General features: G+C 40.9%; 1 protein-coding gene across 2 annotated transcripts in view; it reads right to left on the bottom strand.

The window, feature by feature from the left end:
• LOC138472969 (heparan sulfate glucosamine 3-O-sulfotransferase 1-like) overlaps positions 1–12,128 on the bottom strand; it is a 1,058,871-nt gene that overhangs the window by 316,128 nt on the left and 730,615 nt on the right. The window lies entirely within an intron of this gene.

Raw genomic sequence — 12,128 nt, 5'->3', positions numbered from 1 at the left:
TGGTTGTATCCTAAATGGTGAGGTGCTGTTCGGGCCAGAAGAGTAAACGTACCTGGGGTATAAGCCAAAATGAAAGTGTTGGCATTGGGAGCAAAGTGGTCCAGCAAAGACGTGTTATTGTAAGTAAAACTGTGTACATGACAACCCTGAGCTTATAAGGAAAACTGAAGAGAATCTCTTGCCATTGCAAAATAAATGACATAACACGACTTGCCACTGCAAGTATGCACACGTAGCATAACACTATTGTTAGAAACAGGTGGGTAGAAACTTTGAAATTGGAGTGACATGTGGAAGGAATCAGGGTGCCTGCCGGAAGGGTCGAGAAGGAGCCAGTGTTGGTGTCAGGAATTGACATCTGGTAAGGGGGTAAAAGCAGTGGTTTAAAACAAAAATGTTTATTAACGATAAAATAATGTGGGTGATTTATCTTAGAAGGGGTGATATGCTAACAGTCAGACCCCCTTTCATTAAAAGCCATGCCGAAAGTATAGTGTACATCTGTGCCTTACTGCCTCCGAATCCTGAGCTGCAGCCGTTGCTGTACCATGGGGCAGAGCATGTTCATTGACCTCTCTGACAGCTGCTCAGACAACAAAGTCATTGCGGTAAAAGGGCTGCATTTAAATCTGCACCTCTGTTCCCAAACCATCAACCTTTGGGATCAACTACCTACCGGGTGACAGGATAAACTGAAAATCTAAACCATATCTTCTCGGTTGTCCATGAAATGGTCGGCCACAAAAATGAATCAGATAAATGTTCGAATTTCACCTATACAAAAATAACATATGGCTGGACATATGGAACATTTATCCCGTTGTATAGACACACAAAATATGGTTCATTACACAAATAGGCGTTAAAGTAGCATGTTTTAATCATATAACTCGCATTTGGAAATAGTGCGTGAGGCGTCCCAAAATAAACATTAATTTCCGAATGGCATGCATCCTTTTCTAAATGGACAGCAGTGTTAAGTAATGTTTAGCTATTTTGAAAAGAAAAACAATTATTAGTTGTAAAAAATAGGAACATCCGTTGGCATGGCAGAATCGAAAATAACATTGCATGCCGGATAAAATAATGTATTAACAGCAAACAAAAGACGTGACCCGGCTTCCGAATGATGTAGGTTTCATTTTGATAAAGATAACGAGATTGTGTGCACTATTGATTCGTTGGGTTTTGGTTTCAACATCATAGTTCATGCCTAATATACAGTTAAATCAACATACCTGAAAATTAAGCACACAGCAAAATAATTATCGATCACACCACGTTAGGGATACTTACATTTACTCGACGTTTTTTATTTGACGCTGGGTAATTATTCACTTAACTATAAACATCCAAACTGCGTGCATCAGAGGCGTTGCTATGGGGTTGCTAAGGGGGCTATAGCCGGTGGTCTTTCGGTTGCAGCCCCGGAGAGATTCTCAGGAGCTACAGCTAAAAGGCTAGCTAGCTCCCAGTCCCGACAGTTCAGACATTACAGTAGCCCCAGGTCTTTTCCAGACCTAGCAACACCCCTGGCGTGCATACATGTGAAATCCTCTTGTTAAAGTTACCGAATAGAAGTTTAATTGCTTTTTTCATTCGTTGAGTTGCTGTCTTCACGCGAAAACTCCTGAGAATACAGAACCCGGAAGATTGGGCAAAGGAAACGAAACGCAGGTAAGAAAAGCACAATTCTGTAAATGAAAGGGAACCATAGACATCGCTTTTCAAAGAAATCCAACTAAAGAATGGGAAAACTAACATTTAATGAATATTGAATCAATTTGTAGAATTTGAAATTTTCAACCACAAAAGTTTGTATTCAATGTTTTATAAGTATACCTGCCTTCTCTGGTATGGTGGCTGGTCATTCACACAAACCAGATCTGATATTTAGCATACAAGTGTTATCGCTGTCACACCAGACAGATATGTCGGGCTACTTGGATTTCAGGCATCTGCTTGTCTGCATTCCAATGAATGAGACACAAAGGCAGGATGTATCCCTTAGTTGACCTTCTGGGAGGAAAGGTACCACCTCCCTTGGTGGGCTTGGGATCTCTCATTTGGAGATGCCCTGTTCATCTGGCATTACAATGCATCTTCCTTAAACAGGTCTGCCTCAATTAGGGGGCTACAAACCAGATAGCCTTTAAGGCTATAGACTGAGAAATAGGGTGGAGTTAGGACAGCCAGGGAACACATGTGGGCTTGAGGGAAGAGTCCTTAATCTTACTTTTCTGTAGGGTTTTCTCTCTTTCCTCTCCCCTTCCTGTGGCATGAAGCAGTCTGGGTATGATATCAGAAAAGCAGGGTCAATTGTCACAAGAACAGGGATTCATCCCTTAAAGTAGTTTTGCTTTCCTCCAATCTGGTGTGGCACTTTACCTATACAGCAGGGGTCTCAAACTCCTTCTTCGATTCACTTTTGGACCTTCAAAGAATTAAAAGAATTCATTTTGACCTTGGAAGAGTTGATCTTTCGAAAGCCCTCATCCTGTGAGGTGAAGGAGTGCTTCAAGGCAGAGGCAGGCTCTCCCCTCTACCCTCTTCCAGGACACATTGGTGGTGACTCTTGCAGAGGACCAAGGCCTACCTCTCTGATTGCAAACCTCCCTAGGCTGTGGAGTGGCGTGTGTGAAGAGTCAACCACGTGGTGTACACTTTAAGTGTAAGTTTCGATTTTAGTAGAAATAAAAGAGGGTTTCCATGGGGGAAGCATTGACATCACAGTAGTAGTAATTGTGGTTCTTAAAGTTTTAAGATCTCTTGATGAGGAGAGGAGGCAGCACTGTTTACCTAAGAGTGGGAAGTTCCGCAGGTAAGGGAATGAGAGGAATACAAATAAAAACAATTGTAAATAAGTGTTACATTTTTGACTATGTTATATAAAGTGTAGATATAAAAGGTACATTTGATCAGAGGCAAGAGTAGTGGTGTGGATGTGGAGTGTGGGCATAGAGCCTATGTGAGAAGAACGCCTTTGAAAATGTTGAATTTTTGCTGAGGTGCGAAAAATGGGCACTGCATTGAATTATTTGTTTTTGTGGTTTTTTTGTGGCAACTAGGGGGTGCGCCATAAGAAGCGACCACGGGAGATTTTGTTGGTGTTCACTGGTGTTCGTTTTATTGTGATAGTTAAGATTGTAGGCCAGTATGTTATTCTCGAAATGTGTACACCATTTGAAAACATGTGTAAGGAGCTTCCGACAAACAGGGATACGATAATTAAGTACAGTTTAGAATGGGCAGAAGGGACAGAAGGGAAAATGTTCACATCATGACCAGTAGAAGGCACTCCAGATAAGGGCATTATAAGGCACATGTACACGCATTTGTTGTCAACTTACAAAGGTAAAAAACCTGAAAAGTAGACAAAGCATATTAAAGCTCAGGAAACTCCAGGACGAGGTAGGCAGGGTGTCCGAGGGAGGGGATGAAGCAGATGGGAGAACACCTGTTGTAGCCTCCACCCCTCCAGTGCCTTAGAGACAGCCAAGCATGACACAGACTTCAGCACCTGCACAGGCGTCTGTCCCACACTCACTCTGAGAAGCCACTAGTTCGGCACAGGTTTTATTGCCTGCACAGCCGACACAACTGCTCACATTTGGAACCTATCCAGTAAAGCCTGCTGCGGGATACACACATCCCCAGTATAAACCCTGAGCAGAACCAGAGCCAACAGCATCACAGGGAGCCATTGGAAGTACTAGAGATAGAGACCCTATTATAACAAAGCTAGAAAATAAAGTGTGCAGGGACTTAGAAGATGCAATTCAGAAAAAGGAGGAGGAACTTCTGTGGGGAAACAAATAGAAGAGAATGAGAGGGGCCATGCCCTGTGTTTAATGCTGACACACGAAGAGCGGGAAGGTATTGTTGAAAATAAATAGAGCAGCGATTAAGGATGTGAAAATCGAAATAAAGGGTGACCTGCAGTCAAAAGGGAGAAGCGAGGAAGGCTTATTGCACAGAGGGCATAATAAACAAACTTTCAATTATGATTCAGCAGCAACAAACAGTGATGAGAATCAGGAGGAGGAAGACAAGGAAGAATTGGAAACAGATGGAGAGCAAAGAGAGAAAACTTCATGGGGGAGGGCTTAGACCCCACCCCTCATCCACAGCAGTGGCAAAAGGGAAGAAAAGGGCTAGAATGCACAGCAAAGGAAAAACGAGGCCCAATTCTATTTATACAGATGGGGATAGGAAATATGTCACAATATGTGACCTGGTCAGATATGTATAAAAACAATTTGATAAAGACACTTCCTACTCTTAGATGGGAGCGGGTAAGTGGATATACGCACTTGGAAACCAAACAGTAGGAGTCACATTAGCAGTGGGAGACATAAAGAGTTTACTTTCCAGCATATTAGGTGAACCGAAAAACACCATTTGGGAAAAAGCAGTGCAACGAGGATTTTAACTAGAAAATGTCACACATGATGGTGCTCCATTTAAAAAATGCAGATACAACATATTTCACAGTGATTTACCTCAAAAATTCTTTTTTCTCTGTTCCCTTAAACCCAGATTCCCAGTATCTTACCACATTTTCCTACCACTGCCAGAAATATCAGCACACACAATTAACACAAGGAAACTGTGAGTCTCCTAGTGTCTTCTGCAGGGTCCTCCAGTTGGACCTAGGAAACATACATATGCCAAGCACAGTATTACAATATGTAGACAATCTGCTATTATGTAGCACCACAGACAAACAGTGCAGGCAAGGCACAATCAGGCTTTTACAGCTCCTTGCAGGCAAATGATACAAAATGGACAAAGAGAAATTAGAGTACTACCAAAAAGCAGTAGTGTACCTTGGGCAGATAATATTCTCAGCAGGGAGAATATTGACATCAGACAGAGCGACAGCAGTCAGATACACACCACAGCCCAGAACAGTAAAACAAATGCAGCAATTCTTAGGGCTATGCAATTATTGCAGGACATGGATTTTTGATTTTTCCACATATGTCAGGCCCCTGCTGGAAGGGCACTTTCCATGTGAACAGGCTCTAGCAGCCACCTCCTTTGAAATTCAGAAATCTGCTACCATCACAATTGGATGCCCAATCATGCTATATGTTGAACATGCAGTTTTCATCATATTAGAAAGGAACAAGTCTACCCTCACCAGACATAGAGCATCAGTGTATTTACTTAATTTGTTTATTGGGTATTTATTTATTTATTTATTTATTTATTTATTTATTTATTAGATATACTTCTAGCCAAAAGGCTTTGTATAACACAATAAACATACAACATATACAGGTAATCAATACAAAAGCTAAAATTAATTTACAATTCTAAAATATAACATCCATTACGCATTAAAATACATCATTCAATATATTTTAAAATCGACACAATCTTTACATAAATGATTACAAAATAGTATACTAAATTAGTAGCATTACCTCTCATAAAAGACATCCATAATTCAGTTGTATTTGTCATGTCAATTGCATTATTAAAAGATTTAAAAAGATTTAGGGGCTGATTCATGGAATTTGTGTGCTGAAAAAAGGGGATTTGTGCACCATTCTGCCCGCAAATCTCTGTTTAACAAATGGGGATTCGCGGCGCACAAATCCCCATTTTTCGGTGCACAAATTCCATGAATCAGCCCCTTAGTTCTGATCTCAGTCAGACTATCACAATTCATAATTAAATGGAAAAGTGACTCGGAAACATTATTTCCACATAGACGACATTTCCTCATTTCATGTGGGATACCAATAATATCGCCTTTAGTTGCCAAAGCTTCCGTCATATTAAATGTAATTAAAAGATAGGTATGAAAGGTGCTAGGAATAGGTTATGCTCCAATATACTTTGGGGGTGTGATTCTAGTTAGATATTCTTCAAGATATGGACCACTATTTGACTTTGAGGCAACATTGATCACATTTTGCTCATGCCAAAACACGAACACTTTCTTTTTTTATGTCCCTTTTTAGAGCAGCAATCGTTAACATTCCAGGATTACTCACAGGCAACCATTTTCTTTGTAAGGTGCCAAGAGTACTGACAAGCATATTGCCTTCTAGGCAAAGATACGCTTGCACATATGGCACAATAATCGTATCATTTGCTAGAGTGACCACCTTTTCATAGGTTAATACGCATTGGCATGTATAGGCACACCAAATACCTTTGTTGGTGAACTCCAAATACAGGTATTGCACACTGAGATTGTGTGGTAACCGAAATAACTTCCTCAAGAGTTTCGCCTCAAATACCACCATATGGTTAACGAAAGAGTGACCCCAAATCTCAGCATCATATAGGATCATTGACCGTATTTTAGCCAGGTAGATATTTGCCTCAAATAAATGTGAATAACCTTACTTGTTCCATGAATACAACAATTCTAGATAATACAGTCAATTGCGGGACTCTGCAAAATGAGATTTAAAGGTCAGTGGTAACCATTGCCAGTATCCTTCGGGAATGTTGTCTGTGCCACTATTGACCACATTCAATGCAGGTGGATTTCTTATAAGAGGAACGGGTGCTCTTGACCAGTGGGTTGCTTGTCCTTTCCCACAGTTCTCCATTGTCCCATGTTCCTGATTGGATTGATGGGGGACACAGGAGTCAATAAGGATGGGCTTCTGCTGTACAAGGTTAATAGGGGATTTCACAGCTGGTATCATTACTTTATGCACAGCATAGCCCATACGTAATAAATCCACCTCATAGCACAAAACATATTTCAAAGTACCTTCAGCCTCAAAGCATGTATTGTAAGTATATTTGTTAGTTAATTCTAGCTGATCAACCAGACGGATATCGTCACAGGTAATTACCCTTAAGGGCACAATAGATTTAAAAATACTCAGGATCGTTGAACGATTCAGCGGGGGAGGAGATTTATCCGTATGAACCTGGGTGATTTGTAGCGCAGACCGCATGCCAACATTAGATGCCTCCTTTACACAAGTATTAGGATTACCATTAACAGGATATTTCAACACCCAGGCATCTGTTAGTGTCATTTGCAGTGATGCTACTGCAACACCGTTGTTTTGGACGGGCCCTGCTGCACACGGCTGCTTTATTACTGGTGTATTAACCTTGGCCAAGTGCACCACAGTTTCATCCAACACACATATTGAGTCAGACGCAGCATCAGTAGTTTTACTGGGCCACACCTTAGCCTTAGATTTAACACCCACTTGTCCTTGTGCATTATCATCAACAATGATAATGGCTGGAGGTGCCTCAGGAGCACAGATATCTATTGTTGCCACAGCATTGGGATCAGCATGTGTTAGCTTTTTTCTTTTCACAGTTCTCTTACTATACATGAAAGCTTGGTTCACAAGTGGGGGTTTCCTTTTAGCAATGATTGGCTTCTTCCCTGCTTTCATATCGATACATTTTTTGGTTTGTTTTTTCATGTTTGCTTCTATGGTGATTGTTGCATGTGGCATAACACGTTTGCTTGCACACTCTTTACAGCATAGCTCTTTCAGTCTAGTATGGATTAGCAAGGATTGCACATCAATTTGCGAACACTTCTCAAGTAACATTGAAAGTAGATTTTCTAGAGCATTAAACATTTCATCAGAATTCATACTGGTGTCTGCATCGTTTTCACATGATCCTTCCCCATGTTCAGTAATCACATTTATGGGTGAGCGTACAGGCTTTCCAGGCTTTACATCAGAAGTGAAACTGAATACGGGAGGTATATTCGAATTGTACTCAGAAACACGCTTCAGGGCTGACTCAGTATTAATGGCTTCTTTAACATTGGGCATAGGAATCAGAGCCATCTTTGAAGGGGGGTAAAGTACATGGGGGTAGCAACTGCATCAACTAGGGACATTTCAGGGTCAATGCCCATATATTCAATGTCTAAATCTACAAGTTCAGAATTCGATATATAACACTCGTAGTGAGACTATTGAAAACCCTATGAATAATAGCAGCAGTGCTGCTGTTGCCATGCAATCCACTATTGACATTCAGTCCACACAACTCAGCATTAACAGACGGCATATGTGTCACATTAGGCAAAAAATCATTAGCTTTTGGATCGAGGAGACTTTGAATGGAATTGGTGGCAGCATTGGTGTCCTTATGAATTTCATTAACACCATCACCACCTTCAACACAAGCGTGTTTTACTTGCTTGGGGCCACATAACACGTCACACAGCAGTTTTGCACTAACACATCCCAAATCACTAGTCAGCTCTGAGACCAAATCAACAGATGCCGAGTTAAGAGATACAATCTCAACGATCTCGGCATCTGACGTGATACTTGGCATTTTCCCAAAATTATCATTGATCGAATTTCCCTGTATTGTGCCCTTTTTAGGGTGCGAGATGATTTTGGGAACGCAAATGCGTCGATTGCACAGATTTTTATGCATGGCCATATCCTTTTCATAGTCATCCATATCAATGTGCTGGCCAGAAAAGGACACTGATAGTAATGGTAGAGCGAAAGCAGTGCTAGGCTTATCGGGAGTAGTTGATATTGTTATGGTCTAGATTGCTGAACATGGACACAGATAGAAGTAGATAGAAGACAGAAGCAGATCTACTTACAAAACAGGATGGAAAACTAAGGGTATTTGGAAGTGCTTTAGCGAGCTAAACTGAGTACAAGGTGCTTGTGAAATAGATACTTATGGAGTAAATAATGTCTCCAATTAATTATCAGAATGGTTCATCTCCAAATCGTTGTAACACAGGCACATAGGCCCAAAGCACCCAGAACACACAGATCGCCTAAACAGTAGAACTGTAAGCAGTAGAACAGACAACAATGGTCTGCTTACATAGTGCAGAGGACAAATATGAGAACAAGTGCCGTTACAACTACCTTCTTAGTTCCACGCCCTCACGTCCAGACGTCCACACGCGTGTGGTAGTGCTGATAATATAGCATAGATACGCCTCTCCTGGTCCCGCTCACGCTCTCACTTGCGAGGGCTAGGAGAGACAACTGGCAAACGCTAATAACAAAAAGATTCTGCTGTACACTTGCTCGGTTGCCAAGTAGCAGAACAGCAAAACAGCCACTTCCGAGCCGCTTCTCGGAGCGCACGCGCAGGACCGTGTGGGTGGCTCTTTTTAATGACGGTGGGGGCGTGGCTAATGGTATCCTAAAATTATATAAAAAGAGGTGTATTAAGGTACTATAATTATACTATAACAGGTATAAATATATTGGATAGTCAATAGAAGTCCATAGAGGGATATTGAGTTCATATACGTTTTTTGAAGTGTAGTACCATGTCAATCAAAGTCCACAAGTCGTAGTTGAAGTTAAAGCGTATATCCTAGCAAAACAGCCACTTCTGAGCCACCTCTCAGAGCGCGCGCACAGAATACTATGTTAAATCTGTGGAGGTTGCATTATGTGATTGAGATAACAACATAGCACAGTGAAAACTACAAAGTAGCCTCTTTAGACACCATCAAAGCATTTCATTTGGTTAAATGGGAGTGGCTCTATGCAACTTTATGGAAGTTTGGAATAGGAGAAATGCATAGCCTAGACAAAGGTTTTTATTTGTGTATTTTATGTGTTGTCTGTACACGGTGCCCCTCATTTGAACTATGCATATATGGATTTTCCCAACACTCCCATACTCCAATTAATTATTTCAGATACATTAAAAGACATTATTCCTTAAGCAAGATTCTTTAAAAAGCAGTTTTCCAACATATCCTCACCACATGATTATCTGGGGAGCATTGTAGAATTGGTCAATCCTTAACCCCATTATTCCACATAGTTATGATGCCATTATAGAGTATGCTTGCTAACAAAATATTGCAAACAATTGTAACAATAAGTCCCTCAATGCACATAACTGTGATCCCATATGGTTTGTAATAACATTCTGAAATTGCATTTTGTGGGTGTGTTCCAGTCATTGCTAGTCATTTCAACATCATGGTTTCATCAAGCATCTCGCAACAAAGGTGGGCTGAATAAATGTAAATAACACAATCAAAGACAAGTGCACTCTCCGAATGATGAACAGATCGAGCCCATGTTACGTTGTGCCGGCCTCTTATGTGGCTCTGAGTCAAAAAATAAGTTTCTGTTCTAAATTGAACAGTTTTCTGTTCACTTCTTCCTGTGTTTCCCTTTAACTTTTTTTCAAAATGACCTACTTAAACTCAGTGAAGGCATGTTTCTTCTCCATAAAGTTGTTTTGGAGGATTGACACACTCGTACAGATTTCTGAACTTCTGTTAACCTTCATACAACCGACTAACAATAAACTCAGCATTTCTGCAGACTTATCTCACTCAAAACCTCACACAACCATCTCTCGCACAACATCCCGCACGCACTTCACAATACTGCAACAAAACATAAGCAACACCAACAGCACACGAGGACTGACATCGATCCAATACTCGCACCAAAGTTCAAGACCCGGTGTATACTGAGTTGAAGCTGCCAACAGAACACCACTCCTCTCACTATCCTACTCCCGCTTCACCTACTAACCCATCCCACCTTCTCAATTGCAGATCCGCCAGAGCACCTGGGGACCAACTCTGTTGGTAACGGTGCGCGGTACAAATACCTTTAACATTTTAACATTTTTTTTTATTTTTTTAACATAAAGTGCTTTTCCAAAGGTGCCAATTCGATTTTATTTTTAAGGCAATTCCTGTGTTCAATTATTCTTGTTTTACACTTCCTGTTCGTCTATGGTGAACTATAGTGCCTTGCATCTGGCTTAGCCTCTGATGTGGGGGAGTGTGAGTTGAAATTAGCCATAGCCCAGTCAATGTTGTTGTGGTAAATGCTTGGACTGGGATGGCCATATCTAGGCACTTGCATGTGTGTGCACGTGCGAGTGTGGTATAGGCCGGAAGTAGATTTGACAGAGGAGTTGGTTAATCAGGGAGATGAGGGGAGTAGAACAATTAGAGGCATTTGGAGTGGGGAGGGGATCAGCGATGTCCAGGAGCAGGGTATTGCCACCATCAGGGGATTTGATTAGGGTGGTCTGTTGAATGGTTGAGGAGGTATGTGTTCTATTCCATTATAGGTGCATGTAGTCAAAATCTTTTTCCAGCAGTTGCACATAGTTTTCTGACATGTCAATGTCATTTTAGAGGGCACCTTCAACGAGATCTATATTGCTGCAGGTAGGTGTGTATTTCTGGTGATAATCTCTCACAGTCATTAGATGAGTAGGCAGGTTTGCAGCTGTTTTCTGAATGTCCCGCAGTCATCTACTCTGTGGAGGTGTTTGGGCAGAGTATTTCAAAACTTTGTTCATAGTACTGCTCTTATGCATCATTGCTGGACCGGTCTTGTGGTTTGTGTGAGTTGTTAATTTGATCATGTTCACTGCAACAAGTTACTAGTGGTTTATGTGAGGAAAGCAACACGACCAACAGAATACACCATTGCAATTTAGTTTTTGAAGATTAGTGTTTCCTTTGCAGAACTTTAGAGGTTCAAATGACGGACAGTGTTTTACTATCTTCTATTTTTGGGAGAGAGTACTGTTACAATGTCATCTTGCTGCTGCTAGCAATAAAAGCCTTAACTCATGTACCTCTTCCTGTGCAATGTTCTTTGCATTCTGTGTCTCACGATCTAACTTAAAATACTCCTTGTCTGCCATTTTATTTGCCATAAATGAAGACACTCTGACATCAACTTCAATGTCTTAATCATGATGGGTGGCTATTAATTTGCATATTCTACCAAGTACTGTTACACACTGTTTCAGAACTCTAAATACATGCCATTACACTTGGATACATTAGTTATGCATGTTTACACGTTCTGTTATGCATGTTTTCATTTAATGATGCTTTTATATGAAAAGAAAACACTACTTTACAATACTCTATTGACTTTTGGCTCAGGGTCTGCAATGAATTAACCTTGTTTATAGATATTGCCACTAGAGTCTCTCTCTCTCTTTTAAAGGGAGTCTCTGATGGAGGTTCTTTTTGACATCTTATGCATGAACTCCTTGGGAATCTACTGCAGTAATGATGACTAAACAGGGGAAAACGTCGTAATCACTTCACCATCACTCTACTTATTTGGATATGGTGTATCCTTGCCCTAGTGAGGGGTCTGCAACCATTGGCTTTCCAGATG

Source organism: Ambystoma mexicanum, chromosome 8, assembly GCF_040938575.1.
Source record: "Ambystoma mexicanum isolate Mex_15411 chromosome 8, UKY_AmexF1_1, whole genome shotgun sequence".
NCBI lineage: Eukaryota > Metazoa > Chordata > Amphibia > Caudata > Ambystomatidae > Ambystoma > Ambystoma mexicanum.
The sequence above is the reverse complement of the archived record's forward strand: the minus strand, read 5'-3'. Positions and strand labels throughout refer to the sequence as shown.